This window comes from Triturus cristatus, chromosome 2_1 (genome assembly GCF_964204655.1).
Source record: "Triturus cristatus chromosome 2_1, aTriCri1.1, whole genome shotgun sequence".
In the NCBI taxonomy this organism is placed as follows: Eukaryota; Metazoa; Chordata; class Amphibia; order Caudata; family Salamandridae; genus Triturus; species Triturus cristatus.
The window spans coordinates 796,248,815-796,269,659 of record NC_140581.1 but is presented as its reverse complement, the minus strand read 5'-3'; the positions used below and the strand labels follow the sequence as shown (position 1 = coordinate 796,269,659).

Genomic DNA, 20,845 nt, shown 5'->3' with positions numbered 1-20,845 from the left:
CCATTGGTTAGCCTTTTCTTAACCCCCCTCGATGGACACCCAGTGTGTAGTAATGCACATGTAGTCTGTTGCTTGACAACTGGTCCATATGTCTGTCATGAGGTGAATGGACTGAACAGCACTGTCCTTCATTGCACTCAGGGATGCAGTGCTGGCACAGCAACAGCGGAAAAATAGGCCAAGCTTGAATCCTTCTATTTTGGAAAGAGGGTCTCCACAAATTGTAGCATTCTTCTCCTTCCACGAAAGACATAAGATCAATTGTTAACATTTTGGTGAACTTCCCGTTGTATAAATGGATATTTTCATGGTTTTGGGGGTTTGGTGTTACTCCGACTCCTTGTTGAACATAAACTTGATAGTGGGTTGGGTGACTGTTTTCTTCGTGAAGATATCTCCACAAGTGACCTTTGGGAAGCAGGTGAGCTACTTGGATGGTTTGGGGAGATTGTACCTCTCTATTCCATGTGCTATGCTGAGGTCGATGTGGTGACTACTGCACACTATGAGTGACAGTCAGAGAGCTTTTTCACATGGCATCTTCTTTCTCACATCCACCTCCTATCAGTTCAACGTATTCTCTCTCAAAGCAGCTATCTATCTGATGAGCTCGTCCCATACAATTGTGTGTTGCATTTTCAGAAGGGCCAGCTGGCCCTGGGTACCGTAATTTCCACCTGGCTTACCACAATGCACTGGTTTGTGGCAAAGCGAACCTTATGCTATGTGCTCCTTGAGTGCCCTAATCTTGAAAGAAGCCCAAACTGGGGGTGAGGGCTTTCTTATTCAGTCAATGCCTGAACAACTTGCAGATGCTATGAGGGTGGGTTGTGACTGTGGTAGAGGTGGTGGTGGTTCCTGCAGATTTTTTACTTCTTGAAGGCATGGGAGCAGGTGATGTTGGTGATACTACATGACTGAGGGCAGATTCAATAGTAGGGATTTGCACTTCTTCTGCTGCTCTCTTCCCCTGAACAATCAGTGGTTCATCATCTTCCTCATAAGCGCGGCTTTCGGAAACCTTCCTTTTTCCCTTGCCTCACATGGCAGGTCCTATTCGGAGTCCAATCAATGTCAAGATCATTGTAAGGGGTTTTGAAGAAGATGGGAGAGTATTCTTTCTTATATCATGAAGAAGATGTGTCCAATGGAATAGCAGTCACAACAACATCTTGCATGGCAGCAAGCTCAACTTCCTGCTCTGCTCCTACCTCTGAAACATCAGGTATAGCAGAATTTGGCTGTTGTTGAGTTTCCAGTGAACAAGATTCTATTTACTTCTGGGACATATCAATATCAAACTCATTACTCTCTCCTATGACTGCAGTTACCACAGCACTGAAAGACATAGGCTTCTATTTTGGTAGTGGAGTCATTGTTGGTCCGAGGTGATCCTCGTCACAGGCTCTTCCTGCCTACAGGAGCAGTGCAGCATGTAGCAGGTACACCACTTTGCCAGATAAAAAGATGAGGGCTTGATGCCAGTAGTAACAAAACACTTTTTATTCTCCTCACTGGCCAGTTTCCAGGCAGAAACCTCCTTCCATGGGGTCATCTTTGTCACTTATTGTATGGGTCAACAGCACGAGCAGATGCACTTTGCCGAGAGGAATCTGGACTACAGTGTCAGCTAATTCACTGACTTCTCTCCATCTATGTCAGTAATATTCTCTTATGCACCTGCCGGCAATTAAGATGGAATTGGCAATTCTTGTCAATACTATATATAAATGTATTCTCCATAACAATATTTCGAAAATCAATGAAATTATAATAAAATACCTGGTGTCCCTCAGGGGCTCATGGGGCTCCTATGGGAGGAAGGGGGAAGCAGGCAAAAAAAGCAAAAATAATTTAATAAGACAATACTGTGTATTCCTCCAATAACAAATATGAGAGGGATAGGACAGCAGGTAAAAATTGAATACATTAATATAATAATACTGTGTGCCCATCCATGACCCATGTGGCCGCTATGGGAGGCAGGCAACAATCAATCAGATAAATTATTTAATAAATAGTTAGTATCTCCCCAGGGCCCATGGGTCTTCTATGGGAGGTGGGAATCAAGGCAAAAAAGCACAATTTAACATAAAAATACATTGTGTTCCTTCAGGGCCCATGGGGCCAATATGGGAGGTGGGTGGGCAAGAATCATATAAATTATCATAAAAATACTTGCCATCCCACTGGGGGGGGCATGGGGCCCTATGGGAGGTAGGGAGTGGGCTGTAAAAAATCAAATAAATTAATATAAAAATCCCTAGTTTTCCTCCAGGACCCAAGGGGTCCCTAAAGGAGGGAGGCAAACATCGAACAAATCTAATTATTAATAATACCTGGTACCCATTCAGAGAATATGGGAGGCAGGTAATAATTGAATAAGTTACTTAAAAACAACAACTGTGCATTATAGATTACTACAATGAGCCATACGTACAAACAAATATATCAGGAAAATATATTAGGAAAAACAAAAAGTGAACAAAAATGACATGGACTTCTTCTAATACCGATGTTCCTAGAAAATGGCTTTTAAAAGTGGAATAAAATGATTAATAATTAGAAAAACACACTGACTCGCAAAATGGTGGTCGCTTGCCACATGAAATTGGCCAGTAAGGATAGGGGCAGTAGAAAAAGAATAAATGGCAGCCTATAGCACACACACACACACACACACTAACTCCACAAAGTGGTCATCACCACATGAGCAGCAAAGGAGAAAATGTACCTAAATTTGTCATTAATATGAGACTACCCACAAACTCCTATAGTAACAAAATATCTCTAGCACACAAGCAGTGGGAATGTGAAAAATACATTAAAGAGTACATACATGGTATACAGCAGACTAGACCCAAAAAAGTAAAACACACCACAGTATGAAGCAAATCTAGACAAAATTTGCAAAAACACAAGGAAAATGAGGACATGTTATTAACACCAGGCCCCTGCCATCCAAATATGTCCATTGTCCCTTAATCTCTCATTGTGCTGCCTGCGACCTCCCAACTCAAGGCCATCAGTAACAAACAAACTAAATTGAAAAATGGAACATAAATAGTGGTACCTGTCCCACAAACCTTTTGCAAAGAACTACACTCAGCTTACTTGTGAAGCCGCAGAGATTGCAGACAAAGGAAGATAGATGTTTTCCCTCTAAATTTTAAATCCAAAATGAGAAAGGGTTGGACAAAGTACAGGGAAGAGTCTTCAGAACAGGGAACGGAAGATGACACTCTACTTTATGTTCAAAATTTGCCTGAATTGTCCGGTTGGATGAAAAAGTTAACACAAAATTACTTTTCAAGTTATTTCATCGGTAACATTGGTAAAAGAAATGCTGTATGCATTCGGGTCAATTACAGTGTTGTGTTCCTTGTCTCCCGCCATAGTTTTTTCCCCAAACAGACATCTCATTTACACGAGACAGTGTAAATGTATAATCACAGATGTGAAAATGTTCGCAACATGAAATTCCTGAGATTACACCTATTCCTTAAGCCCCCCCAAGTGCAACCACCTTGATGTTATGAGCCAGACAGAACACCCTCATCGCCCTGTTTATCTTCCTCTAGGCCTTATCAATCCCAGCATGTTTCAAAGAACCCCTCCAAACCTTGCTCAGTACAAACTCAGTCCAAACCACACATGTTCCTGAAAAATGTATCTTGATTGCCTCCAATTCCCTCTGCATATGTTGGAGCAAAGTCAGGCCTGACAAACAAACCAAGTAATTTTTCCCCAGGTAAATCAGGAGCATGTTCGGGCAGCCTCTCTATGGAACCAACTTCGGCAGCCAGGGCAACAACTCACCCCCACGCATTCCCCCTTTACCCCACCAAACCACCTTGTGTGGCTGCCCCGCCATCCCAGGTTCCGTCCATAGACTTGTTGGTCCATATACTTCGCTGCCCAATGCACAAAGAAATGTTCAACAATCCAGGTATCTGTCATAGTCCCTGGACCCCTCATTCACCCTGAGCCAGAAAAAAGAGGCAATTAGCTAAGGCACCTCATCCCAGTCCACCTCCCACTGGGAAAAATCCCCTCTACTTTCGCACATAGCACTCGCAGCACCTCAACCTCCACCTCCACCTGACAATCTGCAGAATCCGAACCCAAGACCACCCCTGGCCATCGCTGCCCCAATTCAGAAAGAATATGTACCGAAGCTAGTCGTATCTATACCAAGTCTGCACAATGCCATGTGCACCACAGCCAACAACTGAAAGGCCGTAACCCTACTGCCATCAGCGTGACAAAATATCACCAATAAACACCTGCCAGCCCAACATTGGAAATCATGCCATTCCGGCACCAGGCAGACCTCCCTGTTGCCGCCCTCACACAGCCACATCCATTTACCCCTGCCCACCAGATCCGTCTTAGACTGCCGCAGCCAAATACCCAACCTCTCCTGCTCCAAACACACCTATTCATACAGCGCCTCCCTCATGTTGAGCGGTACCCAAAAGCTCCAAAACCCAGAATGCCACCAAAAAATATCCAGATCATACACAGCCGAAACAAGGCAACCTCAAAACAGTTGTAGCAACAATGAGGCAAAACCGCCAACAACTCCTGCAACAGCTTGACCGTAATAGCTTCCTGCATCACCACCCTCCCTGTATTCCTCTTACTGCCCTACCTCTTCAGAACATGGCCTAGAATCTCATCCTTGGCAGGGTCAAAACCCAAATACAGCTTGCCATAGAACGAGATTCCAGCCAACTTGCCCGCGATACTCGTATGTGACAACCCTTTGTCAATACAAGATAGAACAAAACTCAAAACTCCCTGCTCAGTGTCCTCTCACTCCAACTTCGCTTGTTGTTCGCTCCATCCTCCCAGGCCTCCCCACAGACACATCCTTGTCATCACACAACTTCCCTTCTTCCCCTTCGTCACTTTTGTCACCATAGTCAAGGATCAGCTCGTCATCACCCACTGCAGCCGCGCACTCAGGTATCTACACCCCTCCCTTCTGGCAATGCACAGACACACTATACTGAGACAAACAGGATTCTGTCCGAACTCCATGTGCGCGAGCCCTTGACGTGGACCCCCCCTGCTGCTTTGGGCCATTTTGCGCCCCGCTGGCATCTCCATCTGTCTCCCGGCCTCAAGCGCCGGTCTTGCTCCTCCTTTCCTCACCAGGCTGCTCCAACCTAGTGGGTCCCTTGCACCACCAGGCCCCCAGGCTTCCACCCTACCTGGGGCTCACAAACCTGTGTGCCCCACCTTGTGCCTCCACTCCCTGAGGTTCCTTGTCTGCAGAGGCAAGAGCAGCTGCCCACTCCCTAGCCTCACACATCCTGGCCCAGAGCTCCTCAGTCTCCTGAATGGGTAGGCGCTGCTCGCGCATGCGCAGCTCTAAAGCCACACCTTGCCACTTACTTGGTGGGGGTCCTTAGGGCCTACGGGCCCTTTGCTCTCCATATGGACCCAGGTTTTGTCCTTTTATTTGAAGTGGTGGCCCCCTCCCCACCAGGCCCCTCCACCTGGGACCAAGGTCCAACCAACATGGTTCTCTTAAAGGCTGGGCCCTGAGGGCTAGCCACTTGCCCTTCAACATTCCCGGGGGGGGGGCTTGCAGTGAGGTCCAATGGCCTAGCCTCCCTGGTAGCTCCACAACATGTGGCCTGCTCCCTGCCGGAGCCACAACATCCGTCATTGCCCCTGCTGAAGCACATGGCTGCTAGCCCTTCAAATGTGAAGGCTCCCCCCCACCCTCACTTGTCTCAACCCTCTCCTTGGCCAAGGAGAGATGCACTTGGAGGCTCGTCCGCTCCCCCCCGTGCTTACTGCAGGCCGCAGTGTGCTTCACGCAGCTGGTACGCCCACAAGCCATTTCCTGGCTGGTAGCGGCTCACTCAAGCAAGCCGCTACTGCCGCTGCCTCACTGTCTACACAGAACACCTCGGGCACCTCATGCCGACCCAGGCCTGGTTGAGTACACCAGGCCTGAGGAAGTTGGCTCTACCTGCATCTCCCAGTGTCAGGAGTGCCACCCAGACCACCTCATTGTCTGGTGTTGCCATGGTTTCTCCGTCGTACCACACCCTCCATCAAGGCAGCGACCAGGTATGCCTATCCTTACACTAACTCAATTTAACCCAGATAAAAACCTTGCTAAACTACCTCCCTCCCGGCCGGATATCCCTTTCCTGGAGCCTATAGAGCCCTACAATTAACACGCCCCTTACCCCTAACTAACCTATCCCCACCCTGTCCTGAGGCCAGCACGAAGCACCCTGGGAGAAGACTGGTCTGGAACCTTCACTTCCCCTCGGGGCCAACATTCATGTAATTATGCATAATTATGCCTAAATTACGTGTCATTATGCGAAAACAAATGCAGTGAGTTTCGCACACCCCTAGTTCTAATGTGCCAATTTCTGTAACCAATGTACAGCACTTCTTCTTGGATTGCTTACAAGCGATATCAATACATTTCAAACAAGCATTTTCAAACCCAACAAGACTGGCATTGGCAGGCAGCCTTTTGATTTTGTCAATGCTTCTTTTATTTTGTCATGGGTTTTGTGTTGGGGTAACTGCTGGGTCATTGAAAATATTAACAAAATATTGGCTTAAAGCAAACGTTATTTTTGGTCTCAAAAAGCATACATTCCCAGAGTAATCCATGGCCATGAATAGAGCTATTTTCCGTGCCGGTGAGTGCCTTGTAAAAGTCCAGAATTCTATTATTCACAGTAAATTTAGTGAATGACTGAAGTCCTCTGGCCCACTGCCCCATACTGTATGCTGCCGTGAGTGAAAGAAAAATGTGAATGACACACCTGACCAATGAAAAAGAAGGCTGGGGAACCTCTTCACCCCCCAAAAAAGTATGGATATCATATATAAAATCAAAAGGCCTTTGCCAAAGCAGCCCTAAAAACACACAAGCGTAAGGCTAGGCATTGTAGTTTTGGCAACATTGAAAATGTTTAGAGCCCCATTTATGGGTTTTTTGCCGTAGGGCAGTGCAGCAGGCAATGCTCTACGGCAAAAGAAAAGGGCAGGAATGCCCCGTATCTATTAGATATGGCACATGCCTGTCCTTTTCCCCTGCGCCGGCGCACAATGGGCTGCCATGCACCAACACATGCACCTTTGCACCATGGTGTAAGGGTGCCTGAGTTGCAGGGATGATTATTTTTATGCAGGACGAAAAACCTTCCTGCACAAAAGCAATAACAAGAGGCTTCTTCCTCTTTCTATTGGTGCAGCAGAAAGAGGAAAAACGAGGAGAAATATAGATATTTCTCCTCGTTGTGCCTCCCTCATGCCTCCCTTGGGGAGGTGTACATTTTTGGCGCTACCTCAGACTTACAATTTCTCATAAATCTAGGGCGGTGTCAAAAAGTCATTGGATGTTGCTGGGAACGCCCCCCAGCAACACCCATGGAACTCCCCTTTCATACAGTTTTCTGCTTGAAAGGGGCACATATTTATAAGGAAATTAAAAAACAACGTAACAAGTGGCGGTGCGTCCATTGGGGGCATTGGGGCATTGCCCCCCCCGCCCGCGCCCCGTGCCCGCAGCTTCCTCGGCGTCTCTGAACTTAAGTAAACTCTCAGTTTACTTAAGGTCAGAGACGCTGAGGGAGAACTGTCAGTCAGTATGACGTTGGACCGCCCACCCCCTTCAGAGTCTAAAGGGGGTGGGCGGTCAGGTGTCATGTTGACTGACAGGCATTGTCTGGGGCAACAGGCAGCAGCACACAAGTGCGCATGAGTGGGGACGGAGGGCGATTTTTGACCCGTGCCCAGTCATGCGCACTGGTGTTTCCAAAGGCTGGCGCATGCCCATTAGGAGAGCGAGGGTTGAGCCAAGGCTCAAACCTCGGTCTCCTAATGGGTAGGCGGGCGGAGCGTGAGCCTGCTCTAAGCCAATCCTGGTGCTGCTCCAGCACCAGGATTGGCTGAGAGGGGTCTTGCCAGCAGTGATGGGCTGCCTGTTCCGGTGAGTGTAAGCGCCAGAACGGACCCGAGGCGGCGCGGACCCGGACCTGCTCAGGTAGGATTTTATTTTTATTTTAAAAACCCCACCCCCGCACGACCCCCCCCCCCCCCGCGACTGTGTGCTACTCGTCTTTAAACATGCACTTGTGATATTTAGTTAGGTAGAGAAATAGGATGCGCCATTTTTAAAATCAGAAATCTAATTTAATGGGAAATGAGCTGCCGAGAAGAGTCAGACAGGGGAAGAAATCCAGGATTATACAATCCACATAATTTATTAATATACCTCGGGGGGAAACCAAGCTGCCCTTTAGCTCTACTGCAGACTGACACCTTCTTGCCGCACGATGACGCTTTAGAAGCTTCAGGTTTCCTAATGTAAAGCAGGACATCCTGCATGACGAGGAAATATCGAATCCCATGTTCAGAGCACACCCTCGCAAGGCGGCAGATGAACATACTTCAAAGTAAGGTTACATCGCTCAAGAATCTGAACAACATCGGATTAATTGTTTTTCTGAATTCCGAAATTACTTGTATATATGGGAGAAAATTCAAACCATGAGGAGCGCACCTGGCGTGGACAAAGAGGGACTACGTTTTGAATAATTTAAAAAAAATAAAAAAAAATGCTAAAACGCTTATTGGGCAAGTGGCATTAATTCCCAATTTAGAGTGAAACATTTATTTGCCCTCTTTCTCCATCACAAACTCCTCCTCCTTGAACTGCCCTTTATCTTCATGGACTACTGCCATTGTTCTGTAGGAAACCTGCTTCTTCTTTAAGAGTAGGGCGAGAAATCCAGATTAGCCAATACTCCCTTTGATAATATCAATGCTGCTCAACAAGGCTTAGGTTTGCGTGGAAGTTTTACCTTACTATAAGGGCATACACACCACTCACTCACTGGGGGAGGGGTGAATATTTTAGAAGAAGTAACGTTTTTGCCTCCTATCTGAAGCCTTTGTGTTCAGGCGTTACATTTTGTTGTGTTAGGTGTACGCAGGCTTCCGAGACAGGGTTTCTGTGTAGCTCAATTTATGAATTGTATGTGTGCAGGTTTCGCGTCCTTCTTTCTTTCTGTGTTTTAGGGTGTGCTGGTTTCGAAGGCCTTAAATCTGCTTGTTCTGTCTCAGGGCCGCTAGAATTATGCAGCAGGAAAGGACCCAATTATGTGACAGGGTTTATCTGCCGTGAGGAAAGGCAAACGTGGCATAAAGCAGCATTTATTTGTGTGGTGGTATTACAGCGTAATGTTGTCAATTTTGCATGTGAATGACATAATAATGAAATACTACCCTGCATTACACTGTAAAATGTAGTCAACCCTGCTGCATAATTTGGTACTTCCTGTTGCATAATTCCAGAGGACCTGATTAAAGTGCTACTGCTCTTCCGGTCCTTGAGAGCGGTGGAGAGAAGCAAAGGAGAGAGATGGGAGGGTAATAGGGGTCATAAGGAGGAGGCTGGGGCATTGCTGGGTGTATTGCATTAATAACCTTCCTGCTTCCTCATATTTGCTTGAAAATGCTCCATTTATCCTCTATTTTTTCAAAATTTTCTCGGGGGAGAACCCCCGAACCCCCCAAAGGTTGTTTAGGCTCGCTCGCTTGCCTCAGTGCAGAATTGTCATAATTTAACGCTTCACCACTTTCAAATGTCACCAGCCGCCGCTGCACGTAACGTGGCTTTATGTGGCCTTATAAATAGGCTGTGGCACATTGCGCCATTGGAATGTCAAGAAAGTGACGTTCTGGCAGCTCAAAACTGCCGGAGGGCCTCTAAATGAGGCCCTTAATGTTAAATATTGGTTCCGGATATGCCGGGACCCATGGGTTATTCTCTCCACCTGTCATGGGAAATTACAATAAATTTAACACGTCACAGTTTTCAGAGATGAGCTTTCCATTATGTCCTTCTCTACACTTCAGTCAATGCAAAATTGTAGTCCTATTACTATGTTCATGAAATGTCCTCGGTTTGATTTTCAATATCTGTTCATATTTAAACACACTTCCAGGCAATCTGTACTAGCCGTACCCCTAAGAATGCATGTCTTCAAAATTCTTTCACTTCTGCCTGGATTAAGTCCCACGTTAGAAGCTGAACAGCCTTGTAGGAAGACCTATATTGACAGAGGCGAGACCAGGTTGCAAAGGGCCCTAATGCAAGCAAGGAGATGGGGCCCCATCGGCTCGTCTGGTAGTAAAACAAACTGGTATAAATGGGGTGCACTAGGCCCCTCATACCAGAAAGCCCTGGTTCCACTGCTTCTGCAGCACTATTATTAAGTACACCCCTGTGTCTTGTAATGTGATGTCACTATGTGACTACATAAAAGGACATCAAATCACACTTGCAAACTAAGACAGAAATCTCATCGTGTGAGGAGGGGGCGGGCTACATGCCACTGAAGCACCTGAGAGGCACTTTTGCTCCCCCCAAGGACCCTCCCCCAACACCAGAGAAAAAGCTTCCTAAGGCCGATGTCCTGGGGTGTTTTCGCACCCCTAAAGGCCCTAAAGGGACATCGGAAGTTAAAAGACTCCAAAAACGAGCTGGAAATTCACTATTTACAGTGATTTCCAGCTCGTTTTACCTGCCACCCTGTGGCATCGGCTCCACACCGGGAGAACGTGTGAAGGCAGCCGATATCGTGTGTCACGCTGTGGCACCATGTGAGTTGGCAGGTATGTCACATCCATGGTGCCTGACTTTAGCCTATTCCCAAATGACGGGACACACTCCACGTGTTTTCTGCTCAGTGCGCCTTGTCTCATAAGTGTATTGTACAGTTAAAGAGAGCCCTCTTGCGATCACTAGCCTACATTACACACTTGCTGACATTAAATAAAGCAGAATTATAGATGTCCTGGGAGATCTAGGGTCAGGTGAAATAAATGTTTCACGAACCTAATCGGCGATGCGCTGTTTAAAAGCAAAGTACTAGAAGGTGCACCCCGCAGTCAGGGAGCAGACAAGAAAACTAACTGCGTGTCCTCTCTGCAGGGCTGGGAAAGTAGTGCAGAGGGGGAGGGGTGAGAGGTGGGGGCTGGGCTGGGTGTCTCCAGTGTGAGTGGGAGGCACAGCTCGGGCCAGCGTGGTCCAGCCGTAAACTTTACAAAGGGTCTACCCTGAACTGTGCAGTGGCGGAGCTGGAAAGGAAAGGGACGTCTTCACTCACTTCAATGTGAACACTTCAGGGAGGGGATTTTCTCACCTTAGCAGCACTACCTCATCTCTGCAGGCCCCCTCAAATCAGCAGGGCTACCTGACCTCAACAGAACGCCGTCACTTGAAGGGGACTCCTTCACCTCAATAGAACTCACTCAATTCAGCAGGACCTCGGACATCAGACGGACCCTCGTGCCTCCGCAGGGCTCCCTCACCTCAGGAGGGCACCGCCACCCTAACCTTAGAAAGATTTAAATCACCTCAGAAGTACCACGTCCCCTCAGCAGCAGGACGCGCACTACTCAAGCGCCCCCCCCCCCCCCCTCCCCAGGGCCAAGAGCGGTGGGTTCTGTAACGCCGGCACGGGCTATGGCAGAGCCCGGGGTGTCGCCGGATGCCAAAGGTCACACGAGCCACCTTTTCGACCCCAGGTGCCTGGGTTGTGGGGTCCGCAGAGACATCTGAAACAAAGGGGGGCTCGGTGAGCACCGACAACTCCCACATCAAGGGTCCCATGAACTCTTATTGGGACGTGTCAGCAGCCAGGATGGAACAGACACAAATGGGTGAGTACCGAGTATCTGACTCTCGAGGGGTGCCGTGAAAGGGTGGGGGTGCATTAGAAGCCGAGTCCGTATGACGGGGGGGCGTCTGACAGCGGCTGCCTTTTTGGTGGGGGCTGATTAACTTTCCCATCACAGTTTAATTCTGGTCACAATGTTTTCAATTTAAAGTTTATATCCAGATTCATCCAGCAAACATTGCCATCATAAACAAGTATGCATCAAAACGCTGACGTTTAGGTTTTGACGTAGCTTAACTTTCGGTTACTGGCGGTTTTTAACGTTAGTGGCTTGTTTTTTCGTTTTTTTATTTCGTATTAATTGTTGTGTCATTTTTATCACGAACTACATTTTCATCGTTTTTCCCCCAAAAGTTTCAGAGTTTGTCTCATCTGTGCGGTTGTGCATGTTATTTCCACCTAATATTCGGCACGATCAGCTGAAGAAAGACCGAGGGGCCTGTCTGTCCGTGATGGGCTGGAGTCTCGCTCTGCCAGGGGCACGCTGCGGCGTCCAGTGTGTTCCGCGGAAGCAGCGCGTGTCACAAGTTCAGAGTACAGAGCCGAGCCCGAGGAGGGGGGGGGGGGGGGGTCAAGGGCACGAGCCAGCAAACTCTTTCTTACCCATTCCTTTCAGTCAATACACGCACAACGCGTCCTCCTCCGCCTCCAAAGCACGTTAAAAAGTACAGGTACCTCAGAATTAGGGCACACGCGGGAAGGGACGGTCCTGAAATAGTGTGAAAAGCCGTTACCCTCTCCATGGGCTTCCCCAGGGCCCTTTCCTTTCACAAATCACTGGGTTTGGGTTGAGGTTTGGGAAGGTGAGGGGGAGTATTATTCCACAAATAAATGCATGCATTTCTTTTCTTGAAGAAAAGTGTGCAGGGTAAAAAAGAAGCTGTATTATGTATAACCTAATGTAGCAACGTCAGTGATCGCCCGGTGGTCCACAGCCCTGCCAGGAGCCTGCAAGTTGTTATAAATTAAATGTAAGAACGTGCCCCCCCCTCCCCCCCCCCCACCAAGAGCTAGCAAACACTGTCTGTCACCTTCTCACCCACCCCTTAGCGCCATCTATTTATTGAACAGCAGAAGTATTTCAATGAGCAATGCTGTGCTGGTACATGAAAAGAGTATTCGTTTTGGTGGTAATATGCGGAGACGCTGACGGGTTTGACGGCTGGTCAGTGGTGCCAATAACAATGCAGACCATACCTATAGCACATCTACATAGGAAAGTATTAAGGGGATGCGTACTTGGAGGATCAGACCGAGTTCACCCAATGTGTCAGTTCTTGTGAAAGGCGCTGGTCTTTAAAAGAACATTTAAATGTATGCAGTTGTGCAGGAGTAGAGTTGCCCTGAGGAGCGGTGGAAGTGAGAAAAAAACGGAATCTGATTGCAATGCCTGGAGTTTTGGGTTGACTCGTGGTCTCTGACTGACAAGGTCTAGGTTTTGAGTAGGAGTCAAACGCTGAAGGTTCAGAGAAGGAGTCGCATGAGGACTTATTCATTGTTTTAGGGACTAAGAAGCTATTTACAGTTTGGTGGACAGGGCAGTCTGCCTAATACACGGTGGATTCCATGTCCACCAACACGTGGGTGACCTGCTTATTTAGCCATAAGGCTTCCGATAGAGGAACTTGAACTGTCCCTGTCGACACAACCGACATTGGACCTTTGGTCTGTGGATGCAAGAACATCTGCCCTGTTGAAAGCAGATGTTGCAACTTCCTTTTTTAAATCTTTAGAATGCCTAGAAAAGCTTTGCAAACAGGTCATCGGATTAATGACCCCACCACATGCTGGAAAAAATTCCCAGCGCATCAGGACCATCATTTTTTCCTTTGTCAAATACAAATGTTTTGGGGGTTTTTTGGAGGGGGGGGGGGGGGACTTTGCTGTGAGAGTACATTGAATATGGGGTCTGTTCAGCCAGGCTTTAGTAGCTTCATCTTCACTGCTCGGCTGAGGGCACGGAGATCTCCGCCTGCCTGGCAGAGAGCTTTAGATAGGGCGGGCTGTAGTCCACCAGGTTTGCTGAGTGCAGCCAACTACTGACTTTGTGGAATGAAGTACAGCCTGTCCATATCTTCTGCGGTGCCCTGTTTTTCTCTGCCAGCCAACTTCATGGTTATAGCATGCGGTACACGTATGCCCCAAGAAACCATACACAGACTCTGTGGTGAAATGCAATGCCTTATCCAGTGGGGGCAAGGGAGTTTCAAGAAAGACTCATTGAAAGGCTGTTGCAGTAGTGCAGTTTACAGAAGGCTGTTGCCACTACCAGTGTCTACAGGTGTAGTGAAAATTGGCCCACCCTCCATGCTTCATAGTCTGGATGGCACATACCTCAGCCTGGAGGGAGAAGGGAGAAAGTGGCAAGCCTCAAGAGCCTCTGCATGGTGTCACAGAGAACAAAGTCTTGATTTTCTTTCAGATTGCAAATGTTTGACTATTTAGATATGGGGATGTCTAAAAAACTACTCTAAGAATACTCCCTCGTGACCTATATTTCTTTTTCAAGCATAAAAGGACTACTTCATTAGCAGCAAACTTGCATCTAGATTGATGGTGATGTACATCACATTGAATATTTAGCAGAGCGGTAACAATATTGAGTGCTATAGGGTCGTAATTATACATTTTTGCCTCGATTTGTTGGAGAATCAGCAATAGAATCCCCAGGGTGTAGAGAACATTGGTCTGTTCTCTGGCGGATCCTGATGAAGGTGGTGTTCATCTGCATTATAAACCACCGAAACGCGTTGACCAAGGCTATTCAGATCCTGCTATATGCAGTTGCCCCAAATGGTCGTGGAGACTGAAAACAACTCTGTCTCATACTTTGCAGATATATGTAGTTGCGAATGGGTTATGAGTGTATTGGAAGAGGTATGAATGTATGAGAGTTGGTTGGTATGTTTGTGTTATTTCTCTACCTGGGGGTGGATGATGTTGTTACATGAAAAAATGTTTACATTGTAATGTTATTTATATATGCTGACTATATTTATTTGATATGTTCAAATGATAAAAAATGGTATACAAATATGTTTTGATAAAAGATGAAAATAAATAAACAAAGTTAAATATTATGAGTGTGTAGATATTTACAGATTTTGTTATAGTCCATTGTATGAACAGCCCGTGTTTGAATTCATAGTTGAATCATAGAAAAAGAAATATAGGTCACGAGGGAGTATTCTTAGAATGTTTTGTTGTTTTCCCCTCTTCTCCCTGACCTTGAGAAGTGTTTTTCCTAGAGGGGGTCCCCTTTTTCCTTGCATAGATGTCTAAAAAAATACCATGCATCGTTTAAAAAACAATACATACAAAAATATCAAAATATTCATTCTCATCCAGCTACTAATCCAGATTCAGATCCAAACACAGTTTTGCACCCACATATAGGTCATAACTTGACAACCAAGACCCAGGATTTCTCCCCACTCAGATTCTACCAGTAAAGCCAGGCAACATCTGTATAGGGGAAAAACATAATATTCCCTTATTGCGATCTCCGGAAATCAGAATGGTGCCCTGGGAAAAAGCTAAAGCCCCTGTGCCAGTATATTCGCAAATGGTATTATTGGAAAAAAAATACAGCCCCAGACAAGATGAGGGTCCAAGATCAAATTTAAAATGACAAATAAATGTTATGGACGCATATTATGTAACAGCAATAATCTGTGTAACAACACATATCTCCCTAGATATATAACTTCTCTATTTGCTCCACATTCACAAGAGCAATTGACCTTGAGGCAGTTTTAAAAATGGTAATAGTTTCCTGCAGGGTTAAGACAGCCATTACAGGCTGCTTTTCCTGGAAATAATGTCCCTGTGGGATTTGGTGCTTGTTACACTTTCGTGTCACTCATATAGTTTGATAACGATTTAAGTTGCACATATTTCCAGATCTATGAATTCAGGTGAAAATGATATACTAAATATTGCTAATAAACATCAATCAATTATTCATTTGTGTTCTTTGTGCTGCAAAGAACTATTCCACCACATTTTGGCACCGACATTGTGCCGAACTTGATGTGCTAGTCTGTATGACAAAAAAGATCTTGGCAATAATGCCCACCACTTTCCATTCAGCTACTTTTCAGCTGAACACAGACATCCCAGAGCGGCAGGCCTGCTTGGAAAAACATATGCTTTTGTTTAAAATGCCAAAGATTATAGAGGGCAAAATAAACAAATTCAGTTTGGACAGCAGGAAGTTATGAAGTTCCATAGAACACTGGGCGATTGTTGAATGGAGCAGACAAAGATTGTAACAGAAGGCTGGAATGTCACTTCTCAACAAAATGGATTGTGAATACAATACATTTCAGGACTTCGCAAATCAACCAATTCACCACACTAAGAATCTGGAGCAGTTTTTTTAATTTTGATTTGTGAATCACAAATTACTATTTTTGTCAATTATTCTGCAATCCATTCACTTAATTTTTTTGCTGCATCTTTCAAATAAATGCAAAACATTTCAGATATTTCGCTTTTGAAGTGAAATATTTTTATTTGGCTGATTTGTATGCTGCTCCAACTGCTTTTCAGCCAGTCAGAGCGGCTTTTGCTAAATCCAAAGATCTTTTGGGTGGCGTGGGTGATGCAAGCCACTATCGCACCTTGACGTCACGGGCCACTATAGCACCTTGACATCAGCCATGGGGCATGCTGGCCTTAAGCTGTCAGGTGGAGATGTGTTTACTTCAGGACTCTCCAAAATCTCAGGAAGTCTCCTACGAGCCTGAAGAGATGTCACATGGTGCATGGATTCCGAGTATGAGGACTGCAGGGCGGATCTGAGCCTTTCTGATTTTTATTTGTGTGTGCGGGGTATGCAATATACTGGGCGCCTAGCTCCAAGAAGACGACAGAGTTTTAACGAGAACATTACTGTATCAGGCAACTCTGAAATGTAAGTAACTGCGCCTATGCCAGTATGGCATGTGTGTGGGGGAAGCAGGGGGAAGGGGTAAAAACTGGACTCTAGAAAGAGTGATGTGATGACGAGGGGACAGTAACGTGTAACATGTTACTTGGAAATAAGGGCAATATACTTCAGTTCAATTATCACAAGGATTGACATCAACCACTCAAGAGGTATTTGTATAGCGCTACTTGTCACCCGCAAAGGTACCCAGGCGCTTGCTGTGGCGCATTACACATATACCATCTACTTAAGATGTTAGCAATAAGTAGAGAAAGTGATTTCCTCAGAATGGCATAGTTTGGTCAAGTGCTGAAGAGGTGAGAGAAGCCTGCTTTCTGAGTTCAAAAGAGAGTGACTTGGTCCTACATGACTTCCACTACCCAGCAGCTTAGTAGCTCTCCAATGGGTTTGGCAAGGAGAATGGTGTACAGTATGTGAGAGAGATGCTTTTATTCTGCCAGAAAATTGGAGGAATTTCATTGTTAGCGAAGAAGGGCAACGTTCTCGGAATTTGCCTTTGGAAGGTATAGTCAAACATCTCCTACCCCTGTAGGTGGATGTCCCACCCCACACATATGGGACCCCAGGCTGCAGGGATTTGTGTTTCCCAGCTGTGACATAGGGTGCAGCAGAGAAATGCAATGGCGGCCACTCGGTCGCGCCATCTTTTTCAGCCTGTCCAAGAAGTCCTGCCCTGGGACTTTCCGCAGCATAGAAAAGTGACAGAGATTGATGCTGCAAAAAAAATACAACATTAAAGTGGCAACCACTGCCTGACTCAGAGCTGTGGGACGTTCCAGCTGTCCTTCTGAGGGCTGGAGATAGGCCTGGATTGGAAGCCTTAGAGCCGCGGATGTTCCAGATGTCCTTCTGAGGGCGGGAGACAGGCCTGGATTGGAAGCCTTAGAGCCGCAGACATTCCAGCTGTCAAGCATGCCCCCCCTTTCTTTGCAACTGTTATAAAATAAAATGTGCTGAATCCGCCAAAGCCTGACTTAGGCTTTGGCGGAGTCAGCACATCCTCCAAAGCGAGGCAGACGTCTCGTCCACCCTATTTATTTTTTTGTAAGCGCAACATTCATCCAAGTGGATATCACGGCGCTAGGAGAGCAAACACCTACAATGAGAGTAGGGTGACGTTCAATGTAGAGATACCTCTGCCACTTTTTGGCGGTTGCCCAGCATCCACTAAAGTCTAAATCCACCCCTTAATCAGCGGTGCACTTCATGAATATAGAACCTTTTCAAAACATGCACAAAGTTGCAGTCCATGAGGCTGCGCAACTTTCCCGAAGGATTGCAACATTGTACAGCCCCAGTAAAAATACAATTACACAAGCCCAGTCCTTATGCTGCCACTTCAAGGGCTAGTCAAATGTAGTGAAGCAAAGTCGGTCTGGTGAGGATTTCATGTAGTCATGTCATGGGATTGGGAACCTTCGACGATAAGCAACTTTGACAATGTTCACTCATTTTTTTATAGTGAGACAAGTTTTCAAGCTCACGAGAAACAATTTTGCTTTTGAAATGTCTCTGCTCCCTCAATCTACTCAAAATGCTTATGCTTAAAAAAAGTTTTTCTGTCAATTTGAGTAGTGGTGCATATCACAGGGTTGAAAGTTTGAAAGTCTGACTCAGCCTTTCACCCTTCCTAGGTTAATATATGACTACTTGTTGGAAACACCCACTCCCACTCCGCAGGGTGGTGGTGGACTCCCCGAACACACTGTGGTAGCTTGGCTCGAGTGGTCAGGAAACAGGCGCAGTGCTAAGCATACAATATACCCATACAATAACCATGCGTGCATCCGTTCCAAAAACGACTCTACACCGTAAAAATTATGAAAATATTCTTTCTTTATCTTTTTCTCTTAGCTGCTGATTGGAAAAATAAATAGGTCAATCACAATATACAAGTTTCAATTAGTGCAGGTCAAATAAATATTGGCTGTTTGATGAAATAAATAGGGGTGATCATAAATAACAGGGCATAAATACAAGTGCAATATATACAGACAATTAAATACTTTGAGGCAATAAATACTGTACCAATAAATATTGTACACCAACAAGTCCTGTGGACCTATAAATATAGTGCAGCAATAAATAGATAAAAATTCAATAAATACAGTATCCCCAATAAATAATTACAAGTATACAGCACCCCTCATATAATCAGATGACACTTCACTTCTTAAGGGCTGATATGGCCCAGGCACAGCTTGTAGGGTTGTGGAAGGCTTGAGGGGGGCTACTCCCTGGCTGGGACAAGGCTGAGGCCTAAGCTGAGGTAGATCAAAGGGGGGAATACCAGTGCCCTGGCTTTCTCTCTCCACACAACCTCTCTAGGTTAGTCCCAGTTCACCCCTTGCACAGTCAGGTTGGTTTCAGCACCTCCCTAGCCCCTTAGAGCAGTCTCTCAGGTCTCCACAGGGCCTTAGGCGCCCTCTACTCCACTTACTGCCCTTTTTCTGATGTTCCGACGCCGCTGGAGTCGTGTCGACGCCGTGAGGCGGTTCCGGTTCGGTCTCGGCGGCCTCGGCACAATGTCAGTTCTTTGACGACGCCGGCAGGCGGTTCCGGTCCGATGTCGGTGGCCTCGGTTCGATCTCGACCTCCGATTCGACGGCGTCGGGCAGTCTCTTCACGATGTCGACTTCGGGCGGCTCCGGTCCGATGGCGCTCTCGGCTCCGATGACGTCGGCTGGCCTGGCCTCGATGTCGACTTCCGGCGACTCCGGGGTGCGATCCTCACCCCCGACCTCCGGTGCTCCTCTACCTCGGTCTCCGACGACTCCGGAGGGCGGACTTCACTCCTCCGATGACGCCGCTCGCTCGACCTCGGTTCACTTCCTCCTCGACCTCTGGTATTCCTCACGACCTCCGTCGGCGCCCTCTCACGACCTCAGGCGGCTCCGGGTACGACGTCTGCTACTTCAGTCAGCGCCGCTTCTCCACCTCGGGCTCCAGGTCTTCAGGCTACTCGACGCCGGACTCCAGGGAAACCAGTTCTCAGGTCAGAATCTTGCTGTTTTCTTGGTTCTAAGGCCTGTTCCTGCTGTCCAGGTCCTTAGGATAAGTTTCCTCTGTCTTCTTCCCACACAGGGCTATAGGCTGGGATCCATCAGTAGGGACAAGTATCAAGGGTGGGTTTATGGACCCCACTCCAGGCACAAGTTTCCACCCCTGCTGCTTCACTCCTTCCTCCTTCACTGTTGTGCTCCTCTCTCTTCACCAGTCAGGTGCCAACTGCCAGCTCCAACTGCCAACTGCCTCTCTTATCCTCCCAACATTCTAAACGGTCTCCAACTGTCACAGAGTTCTGGAATCTCCTGGAATGTTCTGGAAGGTGCTGGTAGGTTCCAGTGGATGCTGGTGATGTCACAGGTGGCCACCATCTTGTGCTCCAGGCCCTCAGACAGAAGTTTCAGGGGTAGCTAAAATGGCTCCCTGAATCTGCAGCAACACGAAAAAGTCTGGTGGTTCCCAAAAAGGAAAAATTCAAACAGGGTTTGAGGCAAAAGTGGGACAAAATAAATAATGATGAGGAGGGACCACCCAAAGGGCTGACAGGTCTAACACGCGTCCCCCCCAGCTGAAAGTGGGGAGAGCTACCCAACCCCTTGGGAGTTCTCATCACTAAGGCGGAAATACCTTGAGAGACCGTCTGCATTGGCGTGGTCCACTCCAGGCCGATGTTCCACCTGAAAGTCCATCCCCTGTAGGGAAATAGACCACCTCAACAACTTGGGATTCTCCCCCTTCATTTGCATCAGCCAACGAAGGGGTCTGTGGTCGGTCTGAACAAGGAAGTGCGAGCCAAACAGGTATGGCCGCAGCTTCTTCAGAGCCCATACCACTGCAAAGGCTTCCCGCTCTATTGCACTCCACTTCTGTTCCCTGGGAAGTAGTCTCCGGGATAGGAAGACCACGGGTTGATCCAGACCCTCTTCGTTGAGTTGCGATAACACTGCCCCAATGCCATGTTCTGATGCATCTGTCTGGACAATGAACTTCTTGGAAAAGTCTGGGGCCCTTAAGACCGGGGCCTCGCACATGGCTTTCTTCAATTTCTCAAAGGCTTGCTGACAAGCCTCCGTCCAGACTACCCGTCGAGGTTGTTTCTTGGACGTGAGCTCCGTGAGAGGGGCTACGATGGTACCGTACCCCTTCACGA

At 47.0% G+C, this 20,845-nt stretch overlaps 1 protein-coding gene across 1 annotated transcript in view; it reads left to right on the top strand.

The window, feature by feature from the left end:
- Window positions 1-11,160: 11,160 nt before the first annotated feature.
- Window positions 11,161-20,845, top strand: part of S1PR3 (sphingosine-1-phosphate receptor 3) — a 41,295-nt gene continuing 31,610 nt past the window's right edge. The window contains exon 1 of the mRNA XM_085632816.1: window positions 11,161-11,718. The gene's annotated coding sequence lies outside the window, so the exon portion shown is untranslated. The remainder of the gene's footprint in view (window positions 11,719-20,845) is intronic.